Source organism: Miniopterus natalensis, chromosome 11 (assembly GCF_054644295.1).
Source record: "Miniopterus natalensis isolate mMinNat1 chromosome 11, mMinNat1.hap1, whole genome shotgun sequence".
Lineage (NCBI taxonomy): Eukaryota > Metazoa > Chordata > Mammalia > Chiroptera > Miniopteridae > Miniopterus > Miniopterus natalensis.
The window spans coordinates 21,519,091-21,541,327 of NC_142091.1; the positions used below are offsets into that span (position 1 = coordinate 21,519,091).

General features: G+C 34.1%; 1 protein-coding gene across 1 annotated transcript in view; it reads right to left on the reverse strand.

Moving 5' to 3' along the window:
• CNTN5 (contactin 5) overlaps positions 1–22,237 on the reverse strand; it is a 964,763-nt gene that overhangs the window by 698,641 nt on the left and 243,885 nt on the right. Inside the window, exon 2 of the mRNA XM_087821593.1 lies at positions 14,080–14,217. The gene's annotated coding sequence lies outside the window, so the exon portion shown is untranslated. The remainder of the gene's footprint in view (positions 1–14,079; positions 14,218–22,237) is intronic.

Below are 22,237 nucleotides of genomic sequence, written 5' to 3' on the forward strand. Positions count from 1 at the left end.
CCCATATATATATACTTTTGGCATTTTATAAGATTAATACATAAAAAATACTATCATGTTTTATCGGTCGAATAAATGTGTGGCTGCATTGTCAATAATAAGCCTTTTTGCCTCAGTAGCCAACCTCATATGACACATGGGGTTAGGGAGATGGGCCCGCATGGAGCAAATATCTTTGTGGACATTTTGGACATCAGCTAATACTCACCGCCTGCTCGCCTTCCACCCAGCCACCTCCAGGTTACTGATCCTCTCTTCCAGGCAGGTCTGAGCAGAACAGAGCAGAGGGACACCAAAGCAGCCTTCATTCTGGATAGTATTTCCTATGAACATTTTTAATAACCTTGTTTCACTACTAACACTCCCTTTTCACTTTATTTTCTATTCTGTCACTTGTTTTTTATTTGTTTTATATATCTCTTAGGTGTTTCTCTGCTAACAAATGGCCTTCATTGGAGCCATTTTCTATTCAGCCTCAGTAAAAGTATTGATATCACAGATGGAACAGTGATTTATGCTCATTTGGTTCTAATGTATTTTATCCAGATATACTTTTGAATTTGGGGGCTAAAATATACCTCCTTCTTATATAACATGAAAAAGACAGAATTTAAAATTAATAAAAATTAATGTTTTCTAAAATTTATCACCCGAATTTGTTTTAGATTACAGATAAAAACAAAACAAAAAAAACAACAAAATAAACTCAGTGTTTAACTATTTGTCATTAGAAAATTATTCAAGTCTACTATCGCCTACACCTTCTGCCACACAGGAGTTTCTGAACATAGTTGTGAGAAATAGTTTGTGGACACCTACAGCTCAAATTATACTCACTAGACAGTACTTTTTAAAATATTTTTCAATTCTGTAAACTTAAAAAAGTAGAAAATACTTTTCTGACATTTAACATTATTTTACAATGTCTTTCTTAATACTGATGAATATTTTAGAACTATGGAATAGATAAGTGTAACAAATACTTATTATCATTGATTTATTTCAACATGTGTTAGATAGGACCAGGTGTTATTGCAGCTAATTTAACTGATCACTTTTAGTATTTTTATAATTTATAATTGCAATTGGCATTATTGTAGTAATTTCTATTTGGATGCTAATCACACCAAAAATTTCCTTATTCCTTTTGTTTTTTAATAGTAATTTTCTTCACTCCTGGCGTTTCATTTAATTATTCTTGAATTTCAATTGTAGAAGACTGGACTCAAGGTGTAGTTTATGAAGGTCTCTATTTCTGGAGTTTTGTCTCCGCAATAATTCAACAGAGACTGATTAATAGACAAAGATATTCTTGTGAAGCTAAATCTAAGCTCTTAGTTTTTCCTTCTTCCATTTTTCACGGTTTTCAGAAAAAAAATACTTCTACTTTCACAAATAATACACGGTATGTGACCTATAGGTCATAGTCCATTCCACTCAGTCTGACAGTGATCCAGTATGGTAAATATTCTGGTTATTATAATTTTACAAGCGAGGAACGTGAGACTATGGATTTGCTTCATGTCATACCATTTTGAAGTAGCAGAGTTGGGACTCACACTCATGCTTTTGAATGACAGATGTCATACCATTCGACACTTCCAGGCTGCCTCTAAGTTTTAATGAATCGAAAAGTCAAGCTATGAAACTATAGTATAGAAACTATCAGAAGATGTTATAAATTTAAGTTATTAGGATTGCATGTATTTTGTCTGAAGTAAAATTCTAGCTCTTCTATTTTGGGACAATTGCACTGTGCTTTGTTTTGCAATATATATTTATATCTATTATAAATCAATACTCAATGTTTTATTTATTATCAGTGTATTTAAATAAAAAACCTTAGAGTTAAAATATTTTGGTTAGCAATGAGTATTCATTACAGTAAGAACTGTTTCATGGACAGGCCTCTCTTCCAGTTATATGATGGCATTGAATGCTTAATTTCCTCTATTGTTAGATTTTTATTAATTTACAAAAGATATAACATGCAAATATAATAATAAAGTCTCTTCTCAAATGCTTTATAAGATATCAAGTAGTTCAATCACCCAACCAGTTAGTCATCTTTAATAAACTGTCTAATCAGCAGATCAAGAAGCCGCCAAAACAAACAAAAAAAGCTTACTTAAAATACCGAAAATCTGGAGCCTGAGAATAAAAATGCTAAGGGAAAAATGGAATTATATTTTGTAGTTGTGTATATGCTCAATGTCGATTTATGCAATCATGGTACCTTAGCTTTTGCAATCAATTATTTACTTGCATTTAATTATTTATTTTTTTATAGCTCCTACTAAGATTGTTATTAGCAATCATTGCTTTATAGAAACATTTCTCTGTACCGGTCCTTTTTTTTGCTTTTTCTCTTTCCATTTCCTCTCAAATGCACTCAAACCAAGTTTCTTCCCACCATAACTACCACTCCACTGCAAAAGCTCTTGGCAAAGTAAGAATGAAATCAGAGTAACTAGCAAGTCAATGCTAAGTCCTCACCTTAGCAGACATGTAGCAGCAACTATCACGGATATTCACCTCCTTTCTTAAAAGCTATCTTTACAGGGCATCTGAATCACCATTGTTCAGGTTTTTTTCTTTAATTTCTGTAGCTGCTCCTCCTCAGGCTCTTTTGCTTATTTTTTTTAATATTGGCATGAAACACCGGTGCAAATCTCTCAATTTTATATCTCTGGTCAACTCAGCTTTTTTAAACTCTAAAGTCATATGCACAACTGCCTATTTTACACTTTCACTTATACGTCAAAGATGCATTTCACACTTCCCTGAAAATGAACTCCTCGCTCTCCCCACCGAATCCTGCCATTATCTGTCTCTATAAGTAAAAACTCCCCTTTTCTAGTTGCCAAGGCAACTCCCACCTTCCAGTGACCCAGGAAAGAAAACACCGATAACATCCTTTCTACTTTTTGTTTTCACCCCTGTTGTATGTAATCCATCAATAAATGCTTAAAATGTAAATTAAATCATGCCATTCCTCAGTTCAGAACCTTCCAAGGGCTTCCCACCCCACGGTGAGTGACAGGTAAATCTCTCCCAACACCCGGCATTGACCTGTTGCTTTGCATGTCCCCCCAGCTCCCCGAGTCCCACACTTTCTACCCTCTCCCTCCCTGGGTGTCCAGCCTGCTAAGCTCCCAGAACACATCCGACACACTCCTGCTCAAAGCATTTGAAGGCGCCGCCCCTTCTGTCACCAGAAAAGCCTCGTGGCTGGCGCTTCCTTCATGTCTCAGAGCAAGTGGCACCTCTGCAAGACATCCTCAAGTGAACTCCCAGGAAGCAAAACAGCAACAAGAAAACCCCAAATTCTCTGGCCTTTAACTTATTTCTTCCAAAATAGTCATCACTTCTAACTATCATACATTTCTACTTATTTATTTATTCAATGCCTCTCCACAGTAGAAAGTCAATTTCAAACGAGCAAGGACTTTTGTAGAAACAGGTATTCCTGGTGGTATTCCCAGATTACTCAAACAGGCACATTATGTATATCTATGAATAAATGAAATACTGAAAATGAGGACAAATAAATACTTAGAAAAACTGGGAAATATAAGGTGTCATAATGATTTTCTTAGATTATTTGTATAGGACATTTCATAAAAAATGTTGATAAGATGAAAATGTAAACATATAATAGGCAAATAAAATAAGTAAGTAAATAAATATATATAAATGAAGAAAAAAAATAGGAAAACAAAATAAATAATATCAAAAAATCCAGGGGTGTTTTATTGGCTACACTTGGGTAGTTATTTGGATTAAATCTCCCAGCAGACAGACAGAACAAAATACTATGTGATATTACATATGGGATCCATGGGATTAAAAAAACAATCTCAGCCATTCTCACCGAACGATAATGATAGCGACCAAATACAATTGAAGAAAAATGAGGGCAATCAGAAGGTTAACAATTATCCTTAGCAGTAAGAAGCGGGCTATTCCCCACCCTGCACTCCAGCCAAACCCTCAGAGAATGCTCTCAAACATGGTCGTGACATGCCCAGCTCATCCCTGCAGCTTCAGGTGCCTGATTCTCATGATGTCCTTCAGTACAGATGAATCGGAAGCGCCAAAAGGCAATTCAGTACGAGCAACTTTATAAAGAAAAAGTAGTGACTCAAGTATACGGATGCGTGGTCAGCCCCAATGCAAAGATAAACTCTGGAGTACTTAGGTCTAATGTTTCCAAAGGACTAAAGATATACATTATATGTTATACATTAGATAATTTGTTGTATATCTTTGAAGATGTTTTGTTCAATAGTAGATGTATGTTATATATCTTTGAAAATTTTTTGGGGGTTAATAACTGTAAAATTAACACTTATATTAATGCAAGTTGAAGAGGCTCGTTCTTAAAAAAAAAACAGAAAAAACAATTTCTTATATTACATCAATTTAATTTTTACAGACAAATAACTTCATGGATTAAATTTAAACTAAAGCATATAACATGGAATATTATATATATATATATATATAATATTCTGAAATGCAAATACCGCAGTTAAATAATTATGCCCATTTTTTATATGATAGTCGTTTAAATTGTAAGGAAAACTAATTTAGTGTAGTTTTGTTCTTTTATTTTTTAATTTAACTTTTTATAGAACACAGAAATAATTATTTACATTACACATTTAGCTATTCCTAAAAGTATTTCTCAAACATCATTGCCTTTATTCTTTGAAAAGCCTCAAACAAAAAAAAAACTAGATATTCCTGCTAAAGAGTGCAACAATACTTTTACTATAATTTTATAATTTAAATTATAAGTGTAGAATATGAATTTCAGAAGCCTTTTCAAAGGTTTTGCTTATTCTCGTTTCTCATACAGCTAAATATTAGGAAAGATAATGCACCCTCCTCCTCAAAACAAATTACAGAGAAAAATGTTGAAGAACATACCCTATTACTTCCCTTCTAACTCTGAAAGGTAGGAACGAATGCTCTGCAAGTCCCTAGGACTTTAAAAACGATTCTCCTTCAGGGCTAAGTTAAAGTAACTTTCTAAATCAACTTAAATTTTAAAGTATAAACAGGAAACATACAAAACATAGTTATTTGAATATTTAGCTACAATTTAAGACTTGTAACTGTTACAGAAATTGTAGCCCTAAGGTAGTCTCCCTCTTATTGCATCATTGTCAGATTGTTCTTTTTTCTATACTTATTATTTATTTGAATAGTTTGGTTCTTATTCCTAATTATTTAGTTGATAGACATAAATAAAATTGTGATGTAAATAGGAAAAGTAGTCTTTCTTTCACAACATAAGCAATAGCAATGGGAACAGAAGACAAATTATAAAATAAATATTGGGTAAGGAATTCCACTGTGGTTTTTACTCCAGCACACCTGTGTGAGTCCGTGTCACTCAAGCAACTCTGAGCCTTCTAATTATACTAGGTTCTCCATTTAAAATAGTAGACAAGATATTATAAGAGATCACAGAAAGGTGAAAAATTTTGTTAATTTATTTTGATTGTTTTATACCTAATAGCTAATTTGATTGATATTTTTGACTGAACCGAGTATTTTATGTAGCAGGTGCAGTGTCAGCTCATATTTGTTGACTTGATTAGGGTGAGCAGGCATACCTCTCCAATCAATTGAGCTGTAGAATCACTCTAAAAGCGAGCGTTACTTCTAGCCCAAGACTAAGATTAGGGTGAAGGAGGCCCACATATTCACTGAACAAATGTGCTGGAGGATTCATCATGTTATCAGAGAATCTGACCATATTGTAATTGCACCTCCATAGGAGATGCTGTTAATGCTCCAATCCCTAATCGCTCAATCCGCCTACAGCCACAGAGGACGGTTCCTGTACTCACTGACATTGCCCCTCCTTCAGCCTCTGCACTGCATCCTTGCTTCTCTGTCTCAAGGTTTTCTTTGGCACCGGGGAAGCTTTTTCAGCCAACGCAGGGCAGCCCAAAATGGCCCCAGGAGTTAATTCTCCAAAAATTAACCTTTGACCAATGAGACCAACAAGGGACACATTTAACCCAGTTTCCTAGCTCTTTGGTGCAACAATCCTGAGACATGTTCTATGTGAAACCTCAGAGGGAAGCTGGTACGAGATGGAAATACTGTCTCACATCCTATTTTTAATTTGTCATGAATTGTGAAGCCAGACTACTGTATCTGTGAGAATTGCTTACACAGTTGTGAGTAAAAGTCTGAGAGATCCTAACAGCGAAGGACATGCCTTCAATCACTCAAGGCTTGCATATATTTGCCTTTTTTTTTTGCTTTGTTTATTTCTCAGCTCCTGATTTCATTCTCAATAGCTTATGCTTTCTAATAAAATGACACAATACAATTCACATGACTCTGTGTGTGTGAGAGAAAGAGAGAGAGAGAGAGCAAAGTTGATGAGGTGATGATCACTATATTTTTGCCCAAAGCTTTGGGAGTATAGCGTTTTTTGTCTTCTACCCAAACAGGTCATCAGGAGGACAGTAATGTGACAATCTGTTATCATTAACTCTGTTGGAGTGTTCTGAAGACACTAGAGAAGATTAAATGACCTGGAAAACTCGGTGTATGGAAAAGTCTATTGTACTCATCTCTGTTATTTCCACTGCTATGCATCACTGAAATATGATTTGCTATAGTGACATATAAACACAAGAGTCATTTTTCACCTTCCTTTTTATCCTAAATAAATCTCAGAGATCCTTTAATACTTTTCATTCCACATGCTAGCTTAATATAAAATATTTTTAATGTTAAAAGTTATATTCAGGATGTACCGATGAAATGTTTAATTATTTTAAGAATTTATCTACTTGAGAAACACGTAGGTGGTATGAAGTATTTAGCATAATATAGATATTGTCTGTAGGTTAAATCTATGAGATGGTGATGAAGCTAACTCTTGCATATTTCCACCATTCCATAAAGCAGGAAAAAAAGAATGAACATGTATAAGTACTTTAAGCAACTGAAAATCTTAAGTTTCTTTATTTTCCTGAAACCTATCTATTCTACCATATGTGCAAACATAGCCCCCCACTCACCTAAACATGGATGAGCAAAAGCTTTTTACTAAAAGTGCTTCCCCCTCCACCATCTTCAACATGACTGAAGCAGATTAGTTAAGAAAAAATGGTGTGAAAAGTAAATATATTAACTTGCTTAATGTAGTGTTAAATTAAAAGCATAATTTAAAAAAAAATAAAATTTACAACCATGCTAATAGACTAGAATTAACTAAGCAAGCACAAAATCTGAAGCCACTGTGTGCAATTTTAAGCTACCAGAGAAATTTTTTGGAAAAATGTTCATGTCTTCTATATATAAACTAATTACTAAAAAGCATGTAGAAGTACCAATTTCTAAGTTACAATCCAAGAAAATACAAATATTTTCAAAGGAAAAAGAAATGCTATTGTGCTAAGTGAAGTATATCATTCAAGAAGTAACATTACATTTTTTTAAAGTTTAAACTGTCACTAGCCAACCATTTATAGTGCAATCGTCATTTATAGTAGTCTAATCTGTTAACTCACTATATATGAGCTGTAGGGATTTTCTACTTCCCAGTTTTGACAGATTAACCCTGAGGGTGGTAGATCATCATTTAAAGATTATTTAACATCTGTAGAGGCATGATCCTCAACCCATTAGATTGACACTCTCTCCCTCAGTCACAGTACCCACAGAAAAGCAAGGGAAAACTTAAATCTGGGGAAGTAATCTGTGAGTGAAATTAATTTCTCTATATGACTTAAAAATCTGTCTTTGTTTCTATGAATCTCATCTATATCCATCATTATTTATACTTATTTGGTTCAAATATTAAGAATACAGTATGTGTAAAGCTCTATGGAGAGTACACATTAGTATAAAATTAAAGTGCCTAACTTTAAAAAATACTGTATAGGAAATAAAAGATTAACAAATATTGATACTATCAGTCAGTATGTAGCATATTTCTTTCATTTCATACAAACAGAAACTGAGACTTAATGTAGAAAGAATATTCTACCTTAATCTCGAACATGGAAAAGAGGGAAAACTGAGGCAATAAGGCAAGCCAAGCAGGGTTAATCATAACAGTGGGATTTAAGAGGGGCAGTAAAATGCATATTTAGGGATAATGGCCATCAAGAAGAAGTGGCCATCCATAAATTTCTTTCTGGATAAGATGTCGGCTAGCCACTGCTGCATGACAAACCATCCCCAAACTCGACGTTTTAAAACAGCAATCATTTATTATCACTTGTTTGTATTGGGTGGCTTATTAAGACCAGGCTTAGCTGGAATGGCTTACCTGGGGTGGATTCACTCCATGTGTCTCTTTTCCTCCTTATTTGCTTGGTAAGTGAGACAAGAGCCACAGGGTTAGTGGAAATGTGAAATGTACCTTACGGCCTAACCACGGGGCTGATGTACCATTATTTTTGTCTCATTCTGTTGACCAAAGCAAGTCACATGGCTAAGCCCAAAGTCAAAGAGCAAGTAATATTATATTTTACTCATATTTAGAAGAACCGGGAAGTCACATGCCATATAACACAGAGGAAGTTGAAGAGTTACAAATATAGCAATGGGCCACACTGGAAAAATGCAAAGTTGAGAAGTTATTCTATAGCACATCTGTAAAAGTACTGATTGCCAATATCACAGTCTGTTTTTTATTTTATAAGCAAAAGAGATATATTAAAAGTTTGGGTACCAAGATGTTGCACCATGACCTTATTTTCTTTCTTTTTTAAAACTGTAGTCACATCTGTCACTTTGTTCATTTATAGGTTGCTTTTCTAGTTTAAAAATATTCTTCTCTATGTTGAGGTAGTGAAACTATTACCAATGTTTTTCTTCATAATGTTTAAAACTCTGCCTTTTAAATTTAGGTTTTAACTCTAATGAGTTTGTTTATCTATTTATTTATTTATCTCAGCATGCTGAGAGATCTGATTTTATTTAAATATTTTTCTTACTCATAATGTATTTTACTAGAAAAACTGATGGGATAGTCCATTCTTTCTCCAATGATCTTATTTGCCAAGTTTTTACAAAGACATAGAGCACTTCTGTGCTATTTTATTTCAGAGGTCTACCTCAGTAGCCCACCCTGTCCAATCAACGTACTATCTTATTTGTGAAATTACACAAAAATAAAACTAATTGAGGGAGGGTTGAGACTTTTTTGAAATTGAGTCTACCCATCAATGAACATAATATATCTCTATGTTTTTATGCATTTCCTTAGGCTTTTATATATATTTGGGCTCTCTGTGTGCTTATTTTGGGGTTGTTTATATATATTCTTTATCTCTCAAGGTTAGGTTAAGAAAAAAGAAAGAAAACTCACGGTATTTCAAGCAGAAATTAATTCATCTATTAGATGCTTATAAACTTTAGAAGGGTCAAAGGAATAAATGTAAGGAAAGACCACTGCTAAATTTTCAATCAACTGCCAGTTTTCAAAGAGTTAGAAACTGCAAAAACTATAGATAACTGCCAGCAGTGATCACAGCTGCCAGCAGTGAGGCAGGTGATTCTGAGGAAAACCTCTGTGGCCACTGGGGCTGGAAGGACAATGGTAAGGCCTACTTCTCTTATACCTTCAATATCCCAGAACACTCGTTGATTGGCACCCAATCCTGAGTCTTGGGGACAGGTCTTCAGAGAAATGTTGTTATTAGGCCCCCAGGCTCTCTAATAAAGTGGAGAGTACAAGAATGAAGAAAAGGCGCTGTGTGCTCCCACCAAATCCATCAGCGTATTTTATAGTCAGTATTGTAGGTTATGATTGGGAGAGGTTTTTTTTTTTTTTTTAATTTCATTTTCTAATAATTTATGATAGATGAATCACTTTCCAATGTTAATTTTATATCCCACAACAGCCCTAGATGCAAATACTATGTGACAAGGAAAAGGGCCATATCGATTTTTGCCTTTCTGCCCCTCCTCTCTCTTCTTCCCTTCCTCTGTTTCTTTCTTTCTTTACTGTCTTGTTTTTATTTCTCTCCCTCCCCACCCTCCTTCCCTCCATTTGTCAAAATTGCCTCACATCCAGCAGATGTGACAGAGTTTAGGGAAAAGTCTGTCTGTTAATCATTTGTCTGTCTGTATACTAGGCTGGTACAGACAGATTAACTGAATTTCAAACAGCTACCGGTAGGGATGGAGCCCCTCATATATTTTGTTAGGATAGCTTTGAGGCACGCAGGAAGCTGAGCATTCAGACCAGGAGTTTCCATTGCTGGTATGGAAGCATGGCGGACAGAAACTTTCTCATATTTGAAAACCGCTGCAGAAAAATCATTTTGGCTTTTGTTTCCATGCTCAGTCTTTCTTGGCATTTAAAGATGTAGGAAAGAATGACACAGCCTAAATGCCAGCCTTTTCTTTGTTTCTATCAATTCTTCCCACAATAGAAATATTCAATGAAAGTTATTTACTAGGTAGGTATCATGTATGAGGTGTTTTGTATACTTTCAAATTACTGAGATTGTCTGAATGTTTACAGTTTTTGAATGGTGAAGGCCTTGCATCGTTCTACTAAAGGTCTATGCACTATAATCTATAAGCACACTGTCATATTATCACACGAAAATCTATTATGTTTGTTTTCTTCTACTTGCTCTGAGCAAACTTAGTTTCCTTTCAAATCCTTAGCAACAAACTTGAGAAACATTAATTCACCAGCGTATCCTCTATAAATAAGCTTATATTACAGATATCCCTTGTTACCCAACACAATCCACCCCTTTCACCTTTATAACTGGCAGGTAGAGATAAATTCTAACTTAAAAAATCATACAACTTCAAATTATTTTATACCAACTTATAAACTACTCAAGGCATTCTATTTTTATGAACGCACCTAGGTATTTTGGTACATTTTATATAACAAATTTCCCTATACAATATTTTAAACATTATCTTTCCCCAAAACCTACAAATACAGTTAAAATTAAGTAACTAATTTTACAAATGGCAAAATACAGATGTTTGTAACACACATCTTAAAATGAATTAAGACTTCATTATTAAATAACCCTTTTGGAAGGAACTGTTCCATCTCCCTTCCTAAGCGTTACAAATTGTACATTCCCATTTATTTGAACCTACTACCCCTGAAGGACTGTTGTGAACACTGCAACTGTTAGAAAATTCTTTCAATATTCAGAAAAAAACTATTGCCATGGAACCTCCCCATTATTTTCAGTTGTCAGTTCAGAATACCACACTATCAACATTATACCAAATGTAACAACCACCTATGTATGCAGAAAGGATTTTTTTCTTTCCAATTTCTATGCAATTTTCAAGACCATTAAGGGTCAAAATTAAATTTTCCAGTTTTGAAATTGGGAGAACACCCCACTCTATTTTACTCCTTCGTTGCACACATTGATACTAAGGACTAGAGGGTGTTTCTGTTGTTGTTTTCTTGTTTTATTCCCATCAAGTGATAAAAATTCTGCCAAATCTGAAAATCGGTAAACCTAAATAGAGTCACTTAGGCTCTTCTCTAATGGAACAAAGTTCTTTCTCTTGGAACCGAGCCCACAGCCACTGGATAAGAGTTGTGTAAGTTATTGAGTAAAACATTTCATTCTCAGAGGCTGAACTAAGGACCCCTTTTAATATATGCTGCCTTTTATTACGACAGGAACTTAGTTGACTGTGTCAAGATGAAACTGTCAGGGTCTCCCGTGAATGTTTTGAGTAGTTGTGGTAACGGATTAGGTGCAAGTACATGAATGAAATGGGGTTTTATTTAAAGGGACACTGTGAATCCACTCTCATCAGATTCATCAATTCTAATTCACTTACGTCTTTCCGGAGTGCTCAGTCTGTCTCACTTGTTTCAACTGCTTCCTGTGTTACCAATATGCTTTTCAATTAGTTGGGCAGAGCAATAACAAGAGTGATGTGACAAGACTGAACTGTGCTCTGCCAAACCTGCTTCCATAGGTTCCCTGTGCTGTTAAATAAGCTCTACAGCCTCAACTTGAAACCTACACTTACTAATAGGTTGACAAAAAGTCTCTTCTCAAAAATTAGAGTTCTGTTGACTTACTTGAATTTAATATAATTCAGCTGGTAGTTGATAGAATGCACCAGTTCACAGGTGGCATAGGCATTCACTCGGTTCTATTTCCATCTGTTGATACTTCTAACCATATATTTAAATTGCATATCTATCATCCATCTGGAAGTAAGCATTAGATCCAAAATCCTCTTACCTACAGCTGCTATGCTATAATCAGTTGTCTTTCTTTGAAAATGTCACAAGAACCATAAATAAACATTTTCTACATTGCAAAATTCAGTTAAGGTGTCTACATATAATTTATATCTGGTATTCACAGATATTGAAGAAGTAGCAAGTTAATATAGAGTTTGATTTGTTAAGATGATCCAGCAATCAAGCATTAAGGACAAAATGTTTATATATAGGAAATATATATATATATATATATAGGAAATATATACACACACACACACACACACGCACACACATACACACACACATATATATATGAGATGAAATATCTTCCAAAATGTGTATACATAATTATCTAAACAGAACACAAGTTGTTATTTTAATTTTATTTTGTATATGTAAACTATTTTGATATCATTCTTGTAACAAACAGAACTATATGGCAAAATCTGGCTAAAAATCTGTCTAATATTAGAATACAGCAATGGACCAATTTATGGGGAACTCACTCTCTTCCATGGCTTGAGGACTCACTGTCAGAGACGTTCTATCCACTTCATGATCATTTCTCTCTACTTGTTTTCTAGTCTTTGGGAACATGTAAAATTTATGGTGGTTTTTTTTGTGTGTGTGTGTGTTTTTTTCCTCCACAAATTTAATGATACCTGGTGCAGTTAGGGCTTTCAATGAAAATGACAAACTGGTATGATTAATGGAATGAATGAAATATACTTAAAATGTAAAATTTTCTGCAGTGACCTTCCAGGATCTGGGCATAATTATTACAAAGTAAAATCACATTAGTCATACTCTTACTTCTTACAGGGTCCCCCAGAACGGCTCTCAAATTCAGATTTGGTCACATTCCTTCTTTAACTCTAATTTTCAAGCCTGACAAAACTGAAAGCACACAAAAGGCTGAGGAAAGTGCTTCCCAATATTTTGAATCAATTAACTTAAATTAACCTGACAAATGAGAGGGCAGACTTGGATTTGAGTGTGATATTGTCAATATTTTATAAATAATTAGAAAACAAATATATATCCAAAGTTAATTGACATCCTTGGTTGATTATCTAAAATTCAACATAAATATTCAGGCAAGTAGCATACTGTGGATTTAATTTAAGAAAATCTGTTAATGCCTACTTAATTGTGAACATTAAACATGTCAAATTATGTATTCTAAAATATTTTAATGAATTCATTTTAAATAACTATTATTAAATTACGCAATGGTCACTTTTACTTAAAATAGTTTCAATTAATATTTAATGATTTTTGTTGTGTTATAAACATATAAGAATGTGGAGTTACTGAGCAAAGAGCATAAAAGTCACTTTCATTTGGGACATTCCCTATTAAGGTGGAAATGACTCAACTTTTTATTGACCGTGACTTCCTGCTTATACAACATAAGCATTATCTTCAGACTCAAGCTGTCAAAAATCATAAGCCCATTAACCAGTACATTACACACTGGTTGAGAAAGATATTATGAAACAGAAAGCTACATCAGAGCATTGCCCCTCTTATTGTTTTCAGCAAATTAACACATCCGTACGTACTTGCCATTCTCATATCAAGCTAGAAGCTTAATAAAGAAAATATTTTACTATTTTTCACCTTAATATTATTTCTGGAATATTTGCAGTGTTTGTGGTTAGTGACTCAATTAAGGTATTTTTTCAATTTAGAGATAAAACACTTATTTTGAGTATATAAAATTTAAGCTTTAATAACTTGAAGTATTGTTCAGGATTTCCATAAATGAAACATATAAGTTTTATGGTTGTATTTTTTCCTTCAACATTCTTTTCCATTTTAAAGGCAGATTAATAAAAGATAAACTGTACCTGCTTTCTGAAACAGGGTCCAAATTATGGGCTTCAAAAAGGAACTGGTTTCTGTAAAGATGTCCTTTTATAGTAGTCATGCAAAAACGATGTTCAGTAGATTTTGAATGGCAATAAGTGGCAATCCTTTAAGGTCACCTGTTAAGAGAAATATATATATTATTGTGGTTACAAATGATCTTTCTTGTAACTTTCTATTATTAAACCTACAAAACCTACTTTTCTTATTAAATATTTTATATAAAGTCTCTAAACATAAATTACTATGCTGTTTACCCATATCATAAGATACTTACAATTCTAATGAAATATATTTATTTAGGGTTTTTTTTTCAGATTTAATTTTCTTTTGTAATTCATATTTAATGAAAAACAATGAAGAATATTACCCTAACTAAATTTTCAGGGATTAATTAAAACATTTAACAAATCATCGAGAAAGAAAATCAAGGTACCTTTGGACTTTAACTACACATTAGACCAAATGAACTTAATAGATATTCACAGAACATTCTATCCAACTGCAGCAGATTACACATTCTTCTCATGGACACATGGGGCATATTCCAGGTTAGAAATATTTTAGACAAAAAGACTGAATCAATTTTTAAAAGACTGAAATCATATCAGGTATATATATATATTTTTAACATAATGTTAAAACTGGAAATCAATTACAAGAAGAAAACTGGAAAATTCACAAATTTGTGAAGATTAAACAACATGCTACTGAATAACCAAGGGGCAAAAAAATCAATCAAAAGAGAAATTAAAAAAAATCTTAGAAAAATTAAAATGGAAATGTAGCACACCAAAACTTAAGGGACACAGCAAAAAGAGTTCTACGAAGAAAGAGCATAGCAAAACAAAAAACCAAAAAACCTACACTGAGAAAAAAGAAAGATCTCAAATAAACAACCTAACTTTGTATCTCAAAAATTAGAAAAAGAAGAACAACTGAGTCCATAACTAATAGAAAAAAGGAAATAACAAAGATCAGAGCAAAAATAAATTAAATAGAGACTAAAAAGAAAATAGAACAATGAAACTAAGAGCTGCTTCTTTGAAAAGACAAATAAAACCCATAAGCGTTTAGTGAGACTTACAAAGTAAAAAAGAGACAAGACTCAAATAATTAAAATTAGAAATGAAAGAAGAGACATAACAACTGATTCTACACAAATACTAAAGTTCATAAGTGACTACTATGAACAATTATACAAGAACAAACTGAACACCTAGAAGAAATGCCCTGGCTGGTGTGGCTCAGCTGGTTGGAGCATTGCCTTGGGCACCGCAGGGTGGCAGGTCTGGTTCCCAGTCAGAGCACATACGCAGGTTGCAGGTTTGATCCCTATTCAGGGAGTGTACTGGACGGATGTTTCTCTCTCACATCAATGTTCCTCTCTCTCTCCCTCTCTTTTCCTCTCTCACTAAAATCAGTTTTAAAAAACATATCCTCCAGTGACGATTAAAAAAACAAACATAGAAACATACAACCTAGAAACATACAACCTACTAATACTGAATCATGAAGGTATAGAAAACATAAACATAAACAGACCAATTCCTAATGATATTAAATCATTAATAAAAAAATTCCAACAAAAATAGTCCAGGACACAATGGCTGCACTGGTGAATTCTACCAAATATATAAAGAAGAATTAACATTAATCCTTCTCAAACAATTCCAAAAAATGGAAGAAGTGGAAATACTTCCAAACTCATTTTACAAGGCCAGCAGTACCCTGATATCAAATCCAGACAAAGACACTACAAAAATGAAAATTATAGGCAAATATTCATGATGAACACAGATGCAAAAATTGTTAACAAAATATGAGCAAACAAAATTCAACAATATATCGAAAAGATCATACAACGTGATCAAGTGGGATTTATTACAGGGATACAAGGATGATGCAAATCCACAAATCAATCAATGTGATCCACCACATTAACAAAATGAAGAATTATAATCATGTGATTATATGCATATACGAAGAAAAAGTATTTGACAAAATTCAAGATTCATTCATGGTAATCACTCTCAACAAAGTGGGAACAGAGGAACTGAATCTCAAAATGATAAAGGCTATATATGACAGATCCACAGCTAACACCATGTTTAACAATAAAAAGGGGAAAGGTTTCCTCTAAAATAAGTAATAAGACAGGTATCCCTTCTATTGCCAAGTTTATTCAGCATAGAATGGAAGTCCTAGACAGAGCAATTAGTCAATTTAAAAAAGGAATACAAATTGGAAAAAAAAAATAAGCTTTTATTTTGTTTTTATTTGCAGATGACCATGATTTTATATGTAAAAAACCCCTAAAGACTCCACCAAAACACTGTTAGAGCTAATAAAAAAATCAGTAAAGTTGCAGAATACAAAATCAATATGCAAAAATCAGTTGTGTTTCTATACACTAGTACTAAATCATTCAAAAGGGAACTTAAGAACACAATCTCATTTATAATTGCATCAAAAAATAAAGTACCAAATATAAATTTAACTAAAAAGATGAATTATCTGTGCACTGGAAACTATAATATATTGATGAATAAAACTGAAAAAAGACTCAAATAAATGGAAAGGTATCTTGTATTCATGAATTGAAAAATTAGTATTTTTAAAATGTCAATATAATCAAAATCGGTCTAAAGATTCAATGAAATGCCTATCAAAATTTTAATAGCATTTTTTTACAGAAATAGAACAAACAATCCTAAAATTATACGGAAGCACAAAATCCCGGACTAGCCAAAGTAATCTTAAGAAAGAAGAACAAAAATAGAGGCATCACAATTCCAGATTTAAATTATATTATAAAACAAAAAAGAATAAAACACACACACATTATATTACAAAGCTACAGTAATCAAATAAATATGGTATTGGCATAAAAACAGACACATTGAAAAAAAATAGAGTACCCCCAAATAAATCCATGCACATAGGGTCAATTAAATTCCTTCCTCCCTCCCTCCCTCCCTCTCCCTCCCTCCCTCTCCCTCCCTCCCTCTCTCCCTCCCTCCCTTCCTTCCTTTTTTGTTCCCTCCTTCCTTCTCACTTCTTTTTTAATCATATGACAATTGTAAATTTCTACTCTATCCCTTAGAGTGTAAATTTTTAAAAAACAGGCATGACTCTTTTTCTGAAGTCTGTAAACTGGCGGAGAGTTAGTTACCTAAGTAAACAACAAAAGCTTACTTAAGGGTTTAGAGGATTATGTTTCTTTCAGTTCGGGCTTTCATTAGGAAGAATTACTTGGAAATCAGAATTCCATGTTCTCATTATTGTCATGACCTCCTGGCAATGACATGATACATTTTTTTTTTCTACTTTATTAAAACATTGAGAAAATCAAATGAGATAATGCACATGAAAAGCTTACCAATATACCTGATACATACTGAGCTTTTGAAAATATGACTAATTATTATTATTTTCCCAATTTATCCATTAATATAGCAAAAGAAAAAATTATAATAAAATGATAATGTGGATGTATGCGGTTCCTAGTGTTTTCAAATTCCCTCCTCAGTTCTGTATCCCAGAAGCCTTGTGTTCTTAACAAGGTCTCTCCTGTCCTGAAGACAGTATGTTGCAGTGAAGAAGCCACTCCATCTGGAGCCAAAGTCAGATTTCCCCAGGCTTCTATCTCCTCTTAGATCTTGAGCAAGTCGTTTAGCATTTCTGAGCCAGTGCCTTAGAAATGGAGATGATAATGTCAGATCTTCCCTCTACTCAAAGGATTCTAGTAAAAGTCTCAAGAAATAATACATGAGAAAGTCCTTTTTAAATTCAGTTTTACATATGTTAGTTGCTATACCTCAAGTTCTACCTTATGAAGGTTATGACCTTTGCCAACTTATCTTTTTCTCTCCTCTTCTTCTAAGAGCGGATCACATTTCACCCAGGAATCCTAGATGACTTGCTAAAAAAGATGAGTGGTCCCAGGATTCACAACCCTGCTTCACTCATTTTTTATCAATATGAATTTATCTTATGTGGTTCTGCTGTGATTTTCTTTTTAAATTTAACATGGAATTTTTATTTTGCACAAGAAAAAATAAGAAGTTCTTACAATCAGCCAAAAATTACCAAATTATCAAAGCCATGCAATCACCTGATATTTTCCTTTTCTCATCTACATTCCTAGACTCCTGCATTTCAAATGATAGCCAATGCATAGATCTTCTTTATATTTTATCTCTTTTCTCACTTTTATCAGGCTCGTGAAAAAACGTTTTTGCATGTTTGCAAAATCCACTTTTAAGTTTTCATTTCTAAAGTGTGGATGGCTAGGAATATATATAATTGAATTTAACATAAAAAACTTATAGCTTGCCTATAAATTGATACTTAATCTTTATTAACAGCATATTAACTCTAAGACAGTATCTAGCACTGTTCTATGCTTCAGATGAACCCGTGTGCACTTCAAGAACTTCTATTCAGAATAAAATTTCTGTTCAAGCATGAGGTATTCTAGATTTCTGATAACCCCAGAAAGATTTAATTATTTTGTGTTCTTACTATTCTGAAATTTATTACAACTTCTCTTATTAGAAGTATTTTCATGCATTAAGTGAAGTATTAATATAATATCCTAAGTCATATCCATCAATATTACCTCCTAAAGTCCTTCATGGACCCATGAAATCATTTAACCCAAAGTATGAGCTCTCTCAATACAATTTAAAATCTATTCTAAAAGGTGGACACAGAGGACTGAATCTAACTAAGTAGCAACTTAGTTAATGCTTATTTACATAATGTACACTCAATCCAAAAATGAAGAAAATTTATATTCAAGAAATATATGTTAAGTATAAGAATTTTCAGAAACATAGAAATTAACAAAGATACAAGTCTGACAGGTCTGGAATGGGTACAAACAATAGCAGAATATTCTTGTTTTATCATCCCACTGTTTGAGGGTAGTTCAACTCTTCTGACATGACCTCCTTCAGACATAAGAGACTCTGTCAAAATGTTTCTCTTACATATTAATCTTTCTACTGAGGCTACCAAAGAAGGGGCCAAACTGCTAAACCTCGAGGTCTGATTCTTACTCAGATTTCACTGAAATGGGTCACAATATAACTGTCAATACTAATGCCATTCATTAATAATTTATACCACATTTGAAGGAGGAGAATATATATGTTTAACATGTTGTTATAACTGATTAAAAATCCATTTTGCTTTGTTTATTTATAAATTAATGTTTTTCTTCTTCAAATATTCTATTGTAGCTACTGAAAAAAAATCATGATCTTTTCGGAGATGGTTCTATGAATTCACTTGTGAAAAACAAAGAGAGCCTCCAAGTGATTCCAGCAGTGTGCTGGAGTCAGCTCACTTGCAATATAGCCAATTACTAAATATTCAGAAAGTTTTCAAGCTACCATTAGCATTTCAATTCAGCCAAGGTGGGAGTATTCAAACTCAGAATCAGCAAACACTATAAATTAGGAATTTTTAAATATATGTATCTGGTTTACCAGCACACTACTGTTTGTTAATCAACAACTTACAGAGGGATGCCAGAGCACCTCTTAATAAAGATCATCATCTCTTAGAGGAAGAGGGCACAGACATTGAAGTGCATTCTCAGGAGTTAATTATAACTGTGGCTGAGATCCAGAACAGTTTCATTCTCAAACCTAACAAATCTGTCACCCCCGGGTCAAGGCCTTTGTTGGAAAGGAGTGAGATGCTAAGACATAATAAATACATCTTCTAAAACACTCCAAAATATCGATTCCCTCTGAGCCTTCTGACATGACTCACTCCTTCTAGGTAGAGATATAGACAATGCATCCAAGATCAGACATAATCAGAACAAGAGAGTGGTAGTGAATCGGATTATTTGTTCTCATTGTCATGATTCTGCTGATGTACCACCATTTCTGTAGAGTATGTCTGTTGATTCTATGCAATGTTATGCAAAGTCTGTTCCACCAATGTATCATTCTTATGCCTTTACAGGGACTTCAGTGGCTAGCTGACCAAAACAAAGGCCAAGCTTGGGTGAGAGATTAGTCTCCTCTCTATGTGTGTGTATCCTGAAAATGAGCACTATATTACAACAGGCTGACTTTGAAGGTTTTCTGCAGCGGGGAGAGGGACTTCTTTCAAGGGACTGTGAACCTGGTCATCCAATTTCTGTTGAAAGAGAAGTGGCCCAAAGGAGGAATATATAAAAGAACAGTAGACAGTGTCATATGACTTGGCCCATTGGTCAAGGGCTGGAAGTAAAAAGACTAGAAGGCTGATGTTATAGGCTAAATTGTGTTCCTCCAAAACGCATATGTGGAAGCCCTAACCACAGTACCACAGAATGTAACAATATCTGGAGAAAAGGTCTTAAATAGGTGACTAAGTTAAAATGGGGTCTTTAGTAGGCCCTAATCCAAAATGACCTGTATCTTTACAAGAAGAGGAAATATGGACACACTAGGAGACACAAAAAAATATGCATAGACAGAGTGACAACAATGTGAAGACTTAAAGAGAAGGTGGCCAAGGAGAGAGTTCAGAAGAAATCAAACTGGCAACACCTTGATCTTCAACTTCTAGCAGCCAGACTTTTGAGAAAATAAACTTCTGTTTTTTTAAGCCACCCAATATGCGGTATTTTGTCTTGTCAACTCTGGTAAACTATTACAACTGGGGACAAGGATATGTGATTTATATGTGGGGATGAGCACTGCATCATTCACTAAGGAAGAAACACTAAACAAACCAATAAACAGAATGGCTTGGCCACCTACGTAAAACCAGTCCTAGTTATCAGCTATTCCAGTGTAAGCATGTGGACTTTTGAACACAGTGGCTATCTTGGCAGAAACAGTGGTTAGGCAGAGGCCCCAAAACATGGGAGATCATTCAGTACAGCTGATCGAATTACTACTACAGTAGAATGCCCAATCTGCCAGAGACAGAGGTCTACACAGGGCCCACTCCCTGCCCTCCATCAATATGATCCTATTCCATGAGGACTTCAACCAGCCACCTGGTGAAGAATTGAATGCATTGATATCGTTACAATCTGGAAAGGGAAGGGATCCCTTCTGAATCAACATGCCTTGGATTCGCATGTTAATCTCATCATAAACACTCTTACAGATATACTCATAATAGTGTTTGACCAAATGTCTGGGCACCCTTTGGCCCATTCGACTAAGCATCGCACTTTCTTAACCCCATTCTCCGTTGACCTTTGCCCTATTTCACTCTCCTACAACACAACCACATTCCTCAAAAGAGTTATCTATATGTCCTGTCTTCATTTTCACACCTCACATTCGTTCCTTTTCTCTTTATCGTTGATATTTACCTTCATTCTCAATATTCCATAGAGGATCATATTCCTCTACCAGGCTTTTAAGTGTGGGACTCATCAAAGTTTAGCTCTGGCCTTCTTAAATTTCTATTCTATAGTCTCTTCCTAGACAATCCGAGACTTCAATATAACACCTATACACAAACGATTTCCAAGTGTATAATCCTTTCTTCCCTTGGATTTCTCAAAGTCATGACAAAATTAGCAAGTGTCAGGTTGAAACCAGGAACTACACCTCCTTCCCTTCATCAGCCCTCCCTAACAGTAACCTTATCATCGCCTGGTGTCCTCAGTCTCAGTGAACGACTTCGCCCTCTTCCCAGCTACAAAAGCCACAGATCTCTGATGTCTCGTTCTTCCTCTTCCATGCACTCAATTACTCACCAAATCCTGACTTGATCTCTATGTATGTTTTAGATCTTTGCCTTCTCCATTCCCATTGTACTTTTAAATGAACATATTTTCTGCATTTGCCACTGAATTGGTCTCCCGGCATTTCACTCTTAACCCACTTTAAAATGATCTTCATTCTGTAGCCAGAAGGAAAGCTCAAAATGCATACCAGATAAATGGCTGGGTATGAGTGTTTTTTCTTATTTATATGTTTCTGTACCATATATATATACACGTGTGTGTGTGTGTATATATATATATATATATATATACACACACATATATATATATATATTCATAAAACTAAGTGATCTCAGTAACAGACACACCACACACACAGGTGGTAATTTAATAATGAAGATAAGTTCTGAGATATGCATCATTAGAAGATTCTATCATTATGC